Genomic DNA, 13,457 nt, shown 5'->3' with positions numbered 1-13,457 from the left:
CTCAATTCATTGACTAGTTAACCTTGAGTTTTAGATATTAGTTAGCATACGTTGTATGCACGTTTGAATTTATAGCTTTGCCAACTTTGACTTGCTTATTTGTTTCAACACTGAAGCGGACACTCAGTAGGTTGGCGCTACAGTAGTTGAGTTGATATAATTTCATAGGAATCTGGTTATATCGTCCTGTTAGTATATCGGGATTTTAACTTTTTAAATTTATACATGTTTTTAGCGCCATAGCGCTTTCTGTGCATTTCTGTGTTGATGCAACATTACAAATGTTTACATTATTGAATTTAACATGTGTTTTTTCTTATGGATTTGAGCTTTTATGAACAGATCAGTTGTTTTGTTCTGTTTAAGAAATTTTCATTGCTGTCTTAAGAACAGCAATGGCTAATTACATTAGTGATTAATTACTGCTCTGTGTTTTGGTTTTCGCGCCAAAAGGCTGTGTATAAAAGAAGTTTGATTTCTTAAGATATTTACACCTGAAGAAGCGTAGTTTATCTACGTGAAAGCGCTTGTGTTTTTATGGCTTAATAAAAGACTTTTTATTCATTCGACTCTTCCATGCGGTGACTCCTGTTTGGATCTGATATCAGCACAAACATGAAGTACAAAGATTACATAGAAAAAAATGTTTTCTAAAAGGAATGAGATTTAAGGGAAATCAGGAATTAAATGAGCTATTTAATGTGTGACTGACAATGACTATATAGAAGATTATATGTGATGTATATATAACATTTACAACTTTAAATATGTCAGGTTTGTTTTCATTCATACAAATATATGATTGTCTATGTCATAAGTGATAATTCAATAAAGATGTTTCTTGTTTGAAAAAATAAAGATATTTGAGATGAGATCCCATAAAAAGATGACATGACATGACAAGTGGTTGGTGTGCTGTACTGGGCTTTTTGTTGCTTATTTCTTTGTTATAAATAAAGCAATTTAGAGTAATTCTGTCCATTGCACAGTGACATGGCACATTGCACTGTATAGGTATGGGCATTTAGACCCTTACTTTTCTCTGTACAGCCATCACCCTCATTTGCTATTGTACTTGAAATAGTCAGTAGCTATGCAAAGAGGCTCTTGATTGTCCTAGGTGGCATATTGCTCCTCAAGGGTATATGTAGCTTGCTTGTTTCAAACAGATAGGCTTGTACTAGGTGCATACCGCTCAACTTCTTAGAACAAGGAATTTGGACAGTGCCATAAATAATGGCAGGACAAAGGCCCAAAATCATGGATAATTTTTAAATACTGCTCTTACAAACTTTGATAGCATAAAAAGGTTTTACATTAGTATGAATTTCCTGAGGGGTATGAAGTCTGACACTCAAATCTCTGTCATTATTTTTCTGACTTCAACCCTCAATGTTTTGCCAATGATTTGCCAGAAACCCACAATTTTATGAGAAACAGACCAAAAATATGAGGCAAAAATCTGTGTATTTGGAAAAATCTGTACAGTTGAAAGGTATGACTAGGTGGCATATTGCACTTTATTTTCGGGCTTAGATTGTTTGTTTTAGTCAGATAGTACACCACTAAATCAACTCCAAATGTTAATGGCACAACTTTTACTGTATCCCAAATTATTAAGCACCTGGAACCATGGATTTGTACTTTCCAGCCATCTTTGTAGCCAGCCTGATTGAAATTGGCATAATGAGACAATGTTGTAATTATTTCATGTTTACTGACAACCACTTATGACTTAGACCAGTGGACGCAGTGTGTAAAATATGAAGTTATCCAATGATCCTGGAGGAAATGTTTTCACACAAAGCCACAGCAAATAACAAGCAGACCGTCTTTAGCACACAACAAACCACACACAGCTCAGACCAAATACATAGACTTTCATATGCTGTGACTCTGAAAAGTAACCTACCTAAACCACAAAGGACTCCTAAATGTAACCTAAGAGACAAGTACCCTCATCAACCTTACAAATAGACATAGGCAACACCCATCGCGGAAAATACATCCAAGAATCACACTGACTATGTCCTGTCAGATCTATTACACATTTGCAAGTCCAATGGTGGTATAAACACCTATTCAAGGGTAAATAGCACATGTTGGAGGGATAGATATGTATTACAGATAATTCTACTTACATGGAGCCATCTTTCACTCTATATAAAGCAACATATTTCTGTTACTCTATTTAAATATAATTTGGATGAATGGATGAATAACCACAAATTCAACCCTTGTTAAGCACTCTTGTTTTTCATGGATATGGGTACGTGTAAATGTCCCAAAATATTCTTGTTCTGTCCATCTCTGTTTTATTTGTACACAAAATATAAGGGCTAAAAAACTACCATGGGAATGTATGAGTAGTTCTCTAGTAGCCTATTAGGTACCTATGAACATATTATGAAAATCTGCTTCATATCATGGGATCGATGTCAGCACCAGTAGCTAGTACAAACATAACAACACATAAAAAATAAACATTTGTCAGTGCTGAATGTTAGTTTGCCCTGGAGCTTAACTGCAGCAATAGCAGTTGAAGCTTTGCTGTCATGTATTACACCCCAAAAGCAACATTCCACAAAATATTTGTAACCTTATAAAAGTGTGGGGATAATTCATTTTGCCTTATTTGGAGTTTACTTTTCACTAGTCTGCTCCACTATGCCTTCATACAAAGACATACAATCAATTGGCTCATATCATTATCATTCAACTCTTACTGGATATGCATTTTACATAAAAATGTTTATTACCTTGCATAAAAATAATACATACAAACAGTTTCGGTATGCTAATACATAAGCAGTACAGAAGTATTTACTGTTTTTTTTAAATAAATTAGGTCAGTTCATACTTGTGAAGATAAATTGAAACAGCAAGACAGTTTTAATATTAAAACAATTCAAATGTATTTCCTACTTAGAAACTGTCAAAATAGTGTTCAGCCTAAATGTAATAAAATAATGTATTGTGTGATACACTGATAGAGTACTAACAAAGCTTCCATTTGGAATACAATGCAGTCTTCAGTACCTAGCTTTACCAAGTAGCATATTAAATGCTTCACTCACAGCAGGGATGTGAAAAATTGATAAAAACAAGAAAATTGTACTCATGTATAATAAAACATTTTGAAAACAATGAAGGATTACTGTGTTAATTTATTCTTGCCAAGTACCCCAGAATTTCCCATTTTATTAAAAACACATATTTATCCACTACTACAGTTTAGCTCCAGTACAGCCAATATTCACTAATGGCAAAGGCTTGTATTATAAAAATATGACCTGTTCAAACTGCCTGTTATGACACATCAGTAATGTCACATATGCCATATTGCTGGCCTGCCATTTTCTCCCCGATATCTGGCCTGAATGAATTTAAAATTTAAGAAACAATTACAAAACTCATCCAGCAGTCAGAACAACCACCTAGGACGTGGATGAGGAACAGCCAAGCACCCACTTTTATTTGCAGAGTAATAGACTCCCTTACTTTTGAGAAAATGGCAAGATTTGAATATACAGCTTGGGTTTAGTTATATTAACTTGTTGCTTGAATATTTCGCTCTACTTGAAGCTGATCTAAGGAAGAAGATAGAGGCACAACATAAAGTTATTTTGGAAAGTTTTACAACAGATTACTTTGTTAAGAGACTTGACAACATTTGGACTCAGGTTCACTCTTTTAGTGAACGTCTGAAATTGGTGAAACAGAGAAAAATTATAAGGGATGCCAATGATTTTGCCACAGGTCAAGTTTTTCTTTGGCCCAGAAATGGGAATTCTCATCTACAAGGTGCATCCAGAGCTAATATTCCTGATAACTTTACTGACTCAGAACTTCCTACCAATGTGACTCTGAATACTGCTTCTTTTGATGTTTCATCGTCAGTACCTACAACCAATACTTCTAAGAACAATGTACTGGTATCCAGTAATCAATCTTTTCATTCTTCAAATGACCAGAAAGATATGAACTGTTCTAGTGACACACCCCCGCCAAACCAGCAAGCGGCTTCAGCCTTTCTTTTAGTAGGAGCTAAACCAAGGACTCAGCCCCTGCCATTAATACTTTTTTACCATTTCCTGTAAAGCAACAACTAGGATGGAGAGGTCGCTCTCACAGCAGAGGGCCAAGAAAAAGAAAAGGGTCCGGAGAAAGGTACTCTGCAACAAGGAAACAGAGAAATTGAATTCTCTAGTATTTATTCGGTCATATAAAGTACAGTTGTTTAAGTAATCTTGCCATAAAAGTAGATATTCAAATGATCACTGCTGCAGTAGCCTTAGCTATATGTATTATATAAGGATGTAACAGCTGGCCAGCTTCCAAAGCTTCAAGGGCACCTTCTATGCACTCAGTTAATCAGCTGGGGCTGAACAGAAGAAAAAGAGTGATTTACAAGCCAAGCACTTTAGAGCTTTCATACCAGCTGGGAGAGGGGAGGCTAGAGTCATTTAAAAGTCAATGCCTGGAAATTAAAATTTGATGTCTTCACCTGGGCAGTTAAAACATGTAAAATAGGGGGGATGGAGAAAAGGAGGGGGCCTGCTACTGTAGCAGTGGTCATTCAAACATCTACCATTATGGTAACTTTACTTATAATACTGTACTACATGCTGCAGTAGTCATTAGTTATTTGGGAAGACTATCATGGCTTGTACTGACTAAAAAGAGGAAGGAAAAGTATTCGGGAGTCCCTGGACAATGGTCTTAGTAAAGCATGTCTCAGACCAGGAGAAGGAATATATTGCTTTGTAAAAGTATGCACAGGGGACCATGTTGCTTCTTCTAGAATACGTCTAGCATTCACCCTTTCCAAAAACCCATAGATGAAGCCAAAGCCCTTGTAGAATGAGCCTTGACCCTTTTTGTAATTGCCTTGCTGTAGTGGCTATAACAAAAGGTGATAGCATGAGACAACCATTTGAAAACAGTCTGCTATGAGACAAGTTGTCCTTTCTTCTTACCTTTGCAATAAATGAACTACTGATAAGAGTTCCTAAAAGATTTAGTTCTGTGAAGGTAGTACTTGAGCTGTCTGTGAACATCCAAGGCAAGGGGCATCCATTCTCCCTCATTTATAGGTTCTGGAGAGAAGACAGGGAGACAGAGGGCTTAGCTCAAGGCAAACTCTGAATACATTTTAGGCATAAATAAAAGTTTAGTTCTTAAGGAAGCCCTATCTTTCTTTAAAATGAGATAAGGTTGATCCACCATAAGAGTTTGCACCACAGATTCTCTTCTTGCATCACACAGAGCGATCACCAACATTGTTTTCCATGTTAAGAACCTCAAGTCAGCCTGATGAGCTGGTCCAAATGCAGCAGAAGTTTGTTCTTCCAAGACAAAATTAAGATCCCAAGGAGGAACCACTTGTTATCTAGGAGGCTTAGTATGCAATATCCCTTTCAAAAACATTTTTCCATGAGAAAAGCCCACCCACACACTGCCACAACTTGTTGTGAGGGAAAGGTTAGTTTGTTAGTAGTAGGTTAATTGCTTGCAAACTGAGGGTGGAGATAGGAACCAAACCTTCTATTTAAGGGGTAAAAATAAAACATTCCAAGGTTTTACTAGATATGCTACCCAGACTCTGCCACAACGTGCGGTGAGGGAAAGTTTAGTTTGTGTTTGCTTTCTTGTATTTTGTGCTGCTTTATTGTCGTCTTCTGTTTTGTATACTGTGATTCATTTTCTTTGCACTGTGTTTTACTTGTACTCTGTTTTAATAGAATAAACTAGAAAAGAAACCACAGCTGTGTCTCTTGAGTCACACAGAAATTAAGTTGTATTCCCCACCCTGCCACCATGGCTCTGTTGTGTTTTTAAACTCAACTGTCTTTCTAGTTGCCTGCCCCTTATGTTAATTTGACCACATTATCTCCTTCTCTGTCCTCTTTCATTGTCTACTGTGAGTTAGCACAAAATTATCATTTTTGTGAAATCACTCCCCTTCAGCTATTTAAATCTAAAGTTATTACTGCTCAATGCTAGGAGTCTAAACAAAAAACTCCACTCACTAGAAGCTGTCTTTACCCTAGAAAATGCTGGTCTGTGCAATCACTGAGACATGGTTTAAAGCAGTGGAGAGCACACCAACAGTGCTGAATTATAATGCCTTCCACACATTTAGGCCAGCTACTTCACAGGCAGGGACTAAAGGTGGAGGTGTCTCTACTTACATCAAAGATAAATATACTTCAAGGCTGGTCAAACAGGACAATGCACTTGAGCTGCTCCATGTTCAAATCACCATAGACAAAATCCAACACCACTTCCTTGCAAGCTATAGGTCCCCTTCTATGACCCAGGAAACCCATACCACGTATTTAAACTTATTAAAAACACTAACCATCCAACCCAATAACACATTCATGGGTGACTTTAATTACCCCTCTATTAACTGGGAATCCTACATGACAGCAAACGTACATGCACAGAGATTCCTGGATTTTGTAAGCACAAACTCCCTGGACCAGATAGTACACCAACCAAGGGTCCAACCATACTGGATCTGGTTCTCACTAATATGGGGGAGTGCTGCACACCCCCTACTGTAATGCCTTCCCTGGTAAGGTTAGACCACAAAATGGTCTCCTTTAAAGTAAAAACAAAAACCTGGACCCCAAGCTAAACCTGGAATATTCAGGATCTATTATAAGGCTAACCTCCTGCTATTAAATGAGAACCTGGCAAAGTTGTAAGCCCCCATAAATCTTGAGAACACAGTTGCCTATGCAGAACTGTTCACAGAAACCCTGTACAAGTATGTTAATATCTGCATAGAGGCAGCTGTACCCACCAGGAAGAAGTACAGAACTAACTAAAAAAACAAGCCACCCTGGTGGAATCACAAAATCAGTAGGCTGTATAACAGGAGGAAGAAAATCATGGCAAAAGTTAGGAGGTGCAGCACTTAGCAGGGTAAAAGCACTCTCATCAAACTTAAATTAACAACTCAGAGGACAAATAAAGTCTGCCAAAGCCAAATTTGAGGTAAGTTTGTCCTCTCAGGCCAAGGATAACCACAAGGCATTCATTGGCTATGTCCACAACCTCAAAGGCAATACACAATGTTGTGCAGAGCTTGTTGTAAATTGAGCCACCTATACTGAGCCAGAAGACATAGCAAACCTACTGGCTGATAAATTCAGCTCTTTTACCCCATCTCCCCCTCAACCTTCCCTCAGGAAATATCATCAAATACAACTCCCCCTACTATCACTAGGGAACAGGTCCTTAACGCACTCTGTAAGACCAAGAACACTGCATCCATGGGCCCAGACAATATCCCAGGATGCCTTGTAAATAGCATGAAACATGACCTATCAGGGCCTCTGGAATTACTATTTAACTGTAGCCTCCAAACAGGTCTCATGCCTCATGAATGGAGAACAGCAACAGTCATCCCTCTGCACAAAAGTGGGCCATCTACCGACCCTGGAAACTACATACCCATAAATCTCACTAGTCTTGTATGTAAAGCTATGGAAAGAATTATCATGGAGATGATCAATAGAGATATAGTAAACCTCCAGACACTGGACTCAGCTCAGTTTGGTTTCATTAAGGGCAGATCATGCCTACCCAACCTGGTGGACTTCTTTGAGAAGGTCACCAAAACAATGGATGAGAGAAAGATTATTCACATTGCCTACCTTGACCTGGCCAAAGCATTTGACACAACACCCTACTCTGGCATTGTTGACAAACTCAAGAGGTTAGGTATAAACCCATATGTCACCTGGTGGATAGCCAAATGGCTCACAGGCAGGACCCAGGAAGTTAGAAATGGGGAGCCCACCTCTACAAAGAGGCCAGTCTCAAGTTGAGTCCCTCAAGGATCAGTCCTTGGACTGCTCCTTTTTGGCATTTACTTCTCAGAAGTCAAGGCCAATGTCAGTGGTCTCTGGCTGACTAAATTTTCAGATGATTGCAAATTAGGAGCTGTTATTGAATCTCACACTGACACAAATGTGCTCCAGGAGGTGCTGCCACAGACAAACAACTGGTGTCAGAGCCATGGACTAAAACTAATTGCCAAGAAATGCATAATAGTATCCTTTGGGAAGTCATCCATCCCTGGTAACTACCATATTGACAAGACACCCCTTAGAGTTCAGCCAGTAGTCAGGGACACACATAGATAGTAATCTAACCTTTGACCATCATGTGTCTACAGTGGTGAGGAAATCATTCTATATTGCAAAACTTATAAACAAAGGTATGATATCTAAGTCCAAGGAAGTCATTGTTCCACTGTATTTGGCATTCATCTGATGTAACATTGAGTACAATGCCCCCTTTGGTATGTACTTAACCAGGCATATTCAACAGCTGGAATGTCCACAGAGGTTCTTCACTAAAATAATACAGGGCATAAGTAAAATGTCCTATGCAGACCACTTCAAGGCCCTATCCCTGTATTCTGTCTCCTACAGGCTTTTAAGGAGAGATCTTTGCCTGGCATACAGGGCATTGTCAGACCCCACTCTGATGGACCTCTTTCATATCCACAAAACAAACAGCACCAGAATTACCCATTTTAAAGACTTAAACCTTGCTTGTGATATAAATAGGTCCTGCTGGACAGATAGGTATGTATCCCAGAGACAGACTACCATGTCTATGGAACAGGCTCCCCATCCATGTGAAGCAGAGTTCTTCCTTAATCCAATTCAAGTGCAACTCGGACAAATGGATGGGAAACTGGAAATTCACCCCTGCTTTGGCACCTATGTCTCTAATGGACACAGGTAACCTGTAAAGGGTTCATCTCCCAAACCCCTGCTTACACTTATCAAGGGTATCAGAACTTGTCAGAGATTTGGGATGCATGGTTAGGTTTAAAAAGGCCTTTGTGGTCAGCAGCCTAGTAAGCACCTATTTACTTATAAATTTATTGGCTATCCTACTGTATTCCACAGAACCACAATACAAAGTGCCCACCCCTTCCAATCTATCTTGATCTTTAAAAATTAGAGGCTCTCCACTTAGACAGCTAAAGTTTAAGCTACCCCTCTTTTATATTTAACTGCTTAGTGCACACCGTAGCTCTTAGGATATGAAATCATTTTTCCGTCTTACTTTCAAAATGTACAACATCTACACTAAGACCACCAATTACTGGAGAGCCCACATTCTGCCTCTCAGTAGTTATCTTGGGATTGGTGTTTATGTTTTGTTCTTGATGAAAGAAGGAGCATAGGGACATTTCCTGGGGACTGCTGATCACTGGAAAACTTAATAACTGTGTCATAGCTGCCAGTTTGGAATCTGTGCTTAGATTTTGCTGCTGATGAGAGAAGGAGCAGAGTGCATAGATTCCTGACTCTTTCTGGATGGGAAGTGAGTTTCTGTGTTTCCCCTTCCTGATTGATTTGGTTGTTATTCAAGGTATCTGCCAAGAAAAGGCTACAGCAAGCCTACAGACCCTTACATCATCTGGGACAACACTGCGGATCACCAAACATACTGTGGCCTGCTCCTCATCTTGGGATTAGTGCTACTGTTTTGCTTCTGGTGAGAGAAGAAGCAAAAGAGCATTGAATCCCAGGAGAGTGAAGCTGTGGTGAGACCAACACTAGTAGTAGTCAGGCAGTAGCCATTCAGGTGACTTCCCTCTTTTCATCATACTTGGCAAGCTAATTCTTTCTTTACAGTAAGTACTACTTGATTTGCTTCTAACTTCAGAATATATTCCTAAATAATTTATCCATAAATCATCATCTTACTTATTAGTTTCCCCTCAGGTGTTTGGCAGTACCCTGTATAGCCACAGACACCTTGAGTTGACATTTTTCCTGTAAAAGCACCATTGAAATTTCACCAGTATCTAGTTGCACACAGGACGAGTTTGCAGTGGCACACACTAATTCCTAATGTCAAGAAGGTTGTCAGTAGTACACAAGCTGCATGCCATCACACACAATTCAATGCAGACACATAGACCAACATATGTTGAGGCACTTAAGTGTAAATTACCTAAACCCCATAGACCTCCAAGACGAATTGTACATAACAAACACCTTCAGGAACCACAAATGCACTCGATATATCAACACATACATCCACATCTCTAAGATGTAAGTAAGGAGAAAGTCATGGTCAGTTGCTTATCAGGGACCAGGATCTGCCACATTACACATGCACTCAGGTCATTGGACAACAAGTACCAGTATGACCTGAGATGTATCTCCCTAGACTATATGAGCTGTCTGAATATGTTTCCCAGGCTGGTATGAGCCTAGCAATGAGCAGCATTTTAACTTCCCCAAAGATGATACCACAATATGAACAAAAGATGACTGACTTTAGTAACTGGCTTAGTTTCTAGTGTTATTTTAAGGGGGTGCAATATTTGTCAGCATGGAAGAGATGGTCAACAGACCATGCTGCTTTGCCAGGGATAGTCTGTACCTCTCCCCTCTAGGCTTTTAAATATTAGCTAAAATACTGTCCTCTCTCATAGTGCATTTTTTAGGCAATGCCAAACTGAAAGTACTTCCAACATAGTAAATCAAAATGAATTAAATCTAAAGGAGTCTAAACAAAAATCTCCACTCCCTAAAAGCTCTCTTCATCCTAGAGAATGCTGACATCTGTACGGTCACTGAGACATGGTTTAAAGCCAGTGAGGGCACACTACCATTGCAAAATTATAATGCCTTCCACAAATTTAGACCAGCTACTATACAGACTGGGACTATAGGTGGAGGTGTCTGGATTTATATCAAAAATAAATATACCTCAAGGCTGGTCAAACAGGACAATGTACTTGAGCTTCTTCATGTTCAAGTCACCATAGGCGAAATCCAATACCACTTCCTTGCAAGCTATAGGTCCCCCTTCATGACCCAGGAAACCCATACCATGTATATACATTTATTGGAAACACTCAACATCCAACCCAATACCATATTCATGGGTGACATTAATTACCCTACTGTTAACTGAGAATCATATATGACAGTAAACATACAGGCACAGAGATTCCTGGATTTTGCAAACACAAATTTCCAGGAACAGATAATCAATACACCAACAAGGAGTGCAACCGTGCTGGATCTGGTCCTCACTAATATGGGAGAGTTCTGCACAACTCCTAGTGTAACATCTTCTCTGGTAAGATCAGACCACAAAATGGTCTCCTTTGAAGTAAAACATAAAATGTGGAACCCCAGCAAACCCTGGAATGTTCAGGAACTACTCCAAGGCTAACTTCCTACTAAGTGATAACCTGGCAAAAATTTCAAGCCTCCATAAACCCTGAGAACACTGCTGCCTATGCAGAACTGTTTACAGAAACCCCATACAAGCATGTTAATAGCTGCACAGAGGCAGCTGTACCCACCAGGAAGAAGAACAGATCTAACTAAAAAAAACAGGCCACTCTGGTGGAATCACAATAGAAGGAAGAAAATCATGGCAAAATTTATTAGGTACAGCACCCAGCAAGATAAAGTAACTCTCATCAAACTAAACAAACAACTCGGAGGACAAATAAAGTCTACCAAAGCCAAATTTGAGGTAAATTTGGCCTCCCAGGCTAAGGACAACCACAAGGCATTCTTTAGCTATGTCCGCAACCTCAACTGCAATACACAGTTGTGTGCAGAAATCACTGAAAATTGAGCTACCTATACTGAACCAGAAGACATAGCAAACCTACTGGCCAACAAATTCATCTCCAACTTAAGCCCTCTCTCCCCATCAACCCCCCTCAGGAAATACCATCAAATGCAACTCCTGCTATCACTAGGGAACAGGTCCTTAATGCTTTGTCTAAGGCCAAGAACACTGCATCAGTGGGCCCAGACAATATCCCAGGATGTCTTCTCAATAGCATGAAACATGATCTATCAGGCATCTGTAATTGCTGTTTAGCTGTAGCCTCCAAACAGGCTCCATGCCTCATGAATGGAAAACAGCAATATTCATCCCTCTGCACAAAAGTGGGCCATCTAAAGACCCTGGAAACTACAGATCCATAAATCTCACTAGTTTCACATGCAAAGCCATGGAAAGAATTATCATGGACGTGATCAATAATGACATAGTAAACCTCCAGACACTGGTCCCAAACCAATTTGGTTTCATCAAAGGCAGGTCATGCCTACTCAACTTGGTAGACCTCTTTGTAAATGTTACCAAAGCAAAGAATGAGGATAAAATGGTTTACACTGCATACCTTGACCTAACCAAGGAATTTGACACAATCCCCCACTCTGGCATTGTTGACAAACTTAAGAGGTTAGATATAAGCCCTTATGTCACCCAGTGGATAGCCAGCTGTCTCACAGACAGGACCCAGGAAGTTAGAATTGGGGTGTCCACCTCTACAAAGAGGCCAGTCACAAGCAGAGCCCCTCAGGGATTGGTCCTAGGATCAGTTCTTTTTGTCATTTACTTCTCTGAAGTCAAGGCCAATGTTAATGGCCTCTGGCTGACTACATTTGCAGATGATTGCAAATTAGGAGCTGTCACTGAATTGCACACTGACACAAAGTTCTCCATGAAGAGCTGACACAGACAAACAACTGATGCCAGAGCCATGGACTAAAACTAAATGCCAAGAAATGCATAATAATATCCTTCAGGAAGTCATTCACCCCTGGTAATGATCATATTGACAACATAACATTAAAAGATGACCCAGTAGCCAGGAAATTAGGGACACACATGGATACTAATCTAGCTTTGACCATCACATGTCTACAGTAGTGAGGAAATCATTGTCTGTTGTGCAACTTATAAACAAAAGTATGGCATCTAGGTCCAAGGAAGGTAGTATTCCACTATATTCAACATTCATCAGACCTATTTTGAGTAGAATGCCCCCTTTGGTATGTACCTCACCAGGCATATCCAACAATTGGAACATCCACAGACACTTTTCATTAAAAGAATACAGGGTGTAAGTACCATGTCTTGTGCAGAAGGCCTCAAGGCCCTATCCATGTATTCTTTCTCCTACAGGATCTTGAGGGGAGATCTATGCCTGGCATGCAAGGCATTGTCAGACCCTGCTCTGATGGACCTCCTTCATATCTGCAAAACAAAAGGCACCAGAATTACCCATTCTAAAAACATAAACTTTGCCTGTGATATAAATAGGATCTGCTGGAGATACATGTATGTATCCCAGAGAATACACATTCTCTGGAACAGGCTCCCCATCCATGTGAATCAGAGTTCCTCCCTAATCCAATATAACTGTAACTTGGACAACTGGATGATGAACAGGAAATTCATCCCTGGTTTGGCACCTATGTCTGTAATGGACACAGGCAGCATGTAAATAGTTCATCTCAAAGGCTCCTGCTTGTAAACGTTTTACCTCCTAAGCTCCTGTTTACACTTATTAAGGGTACCAGAACTTGTCAGAGATTTGGGATGCATGGCTAGGCTTACAAAGGGCCTTGTAGTCATTAGCCTAGTAAACA

The sequence above is a fragment of the Protopterus annectens genome, chromosome 5.part0 (assembly GCF_019279795.1).
Source record: "Protopterus annectens isolate FY-2018-M chromosome 5.part0, PAN1.0, whole genome shotgun sequence".
Classification (NCBI taxonomy): Eukaryota; Metazoa; Chordata; order Ceratodontiformes; family Protopteridae; genus Protopterus; species Protopterus annectens.
The sequence above is the reverse complement of the archived record's forward strand: the minus strand, read 5'-3'. Positions refer to the sequence as shown.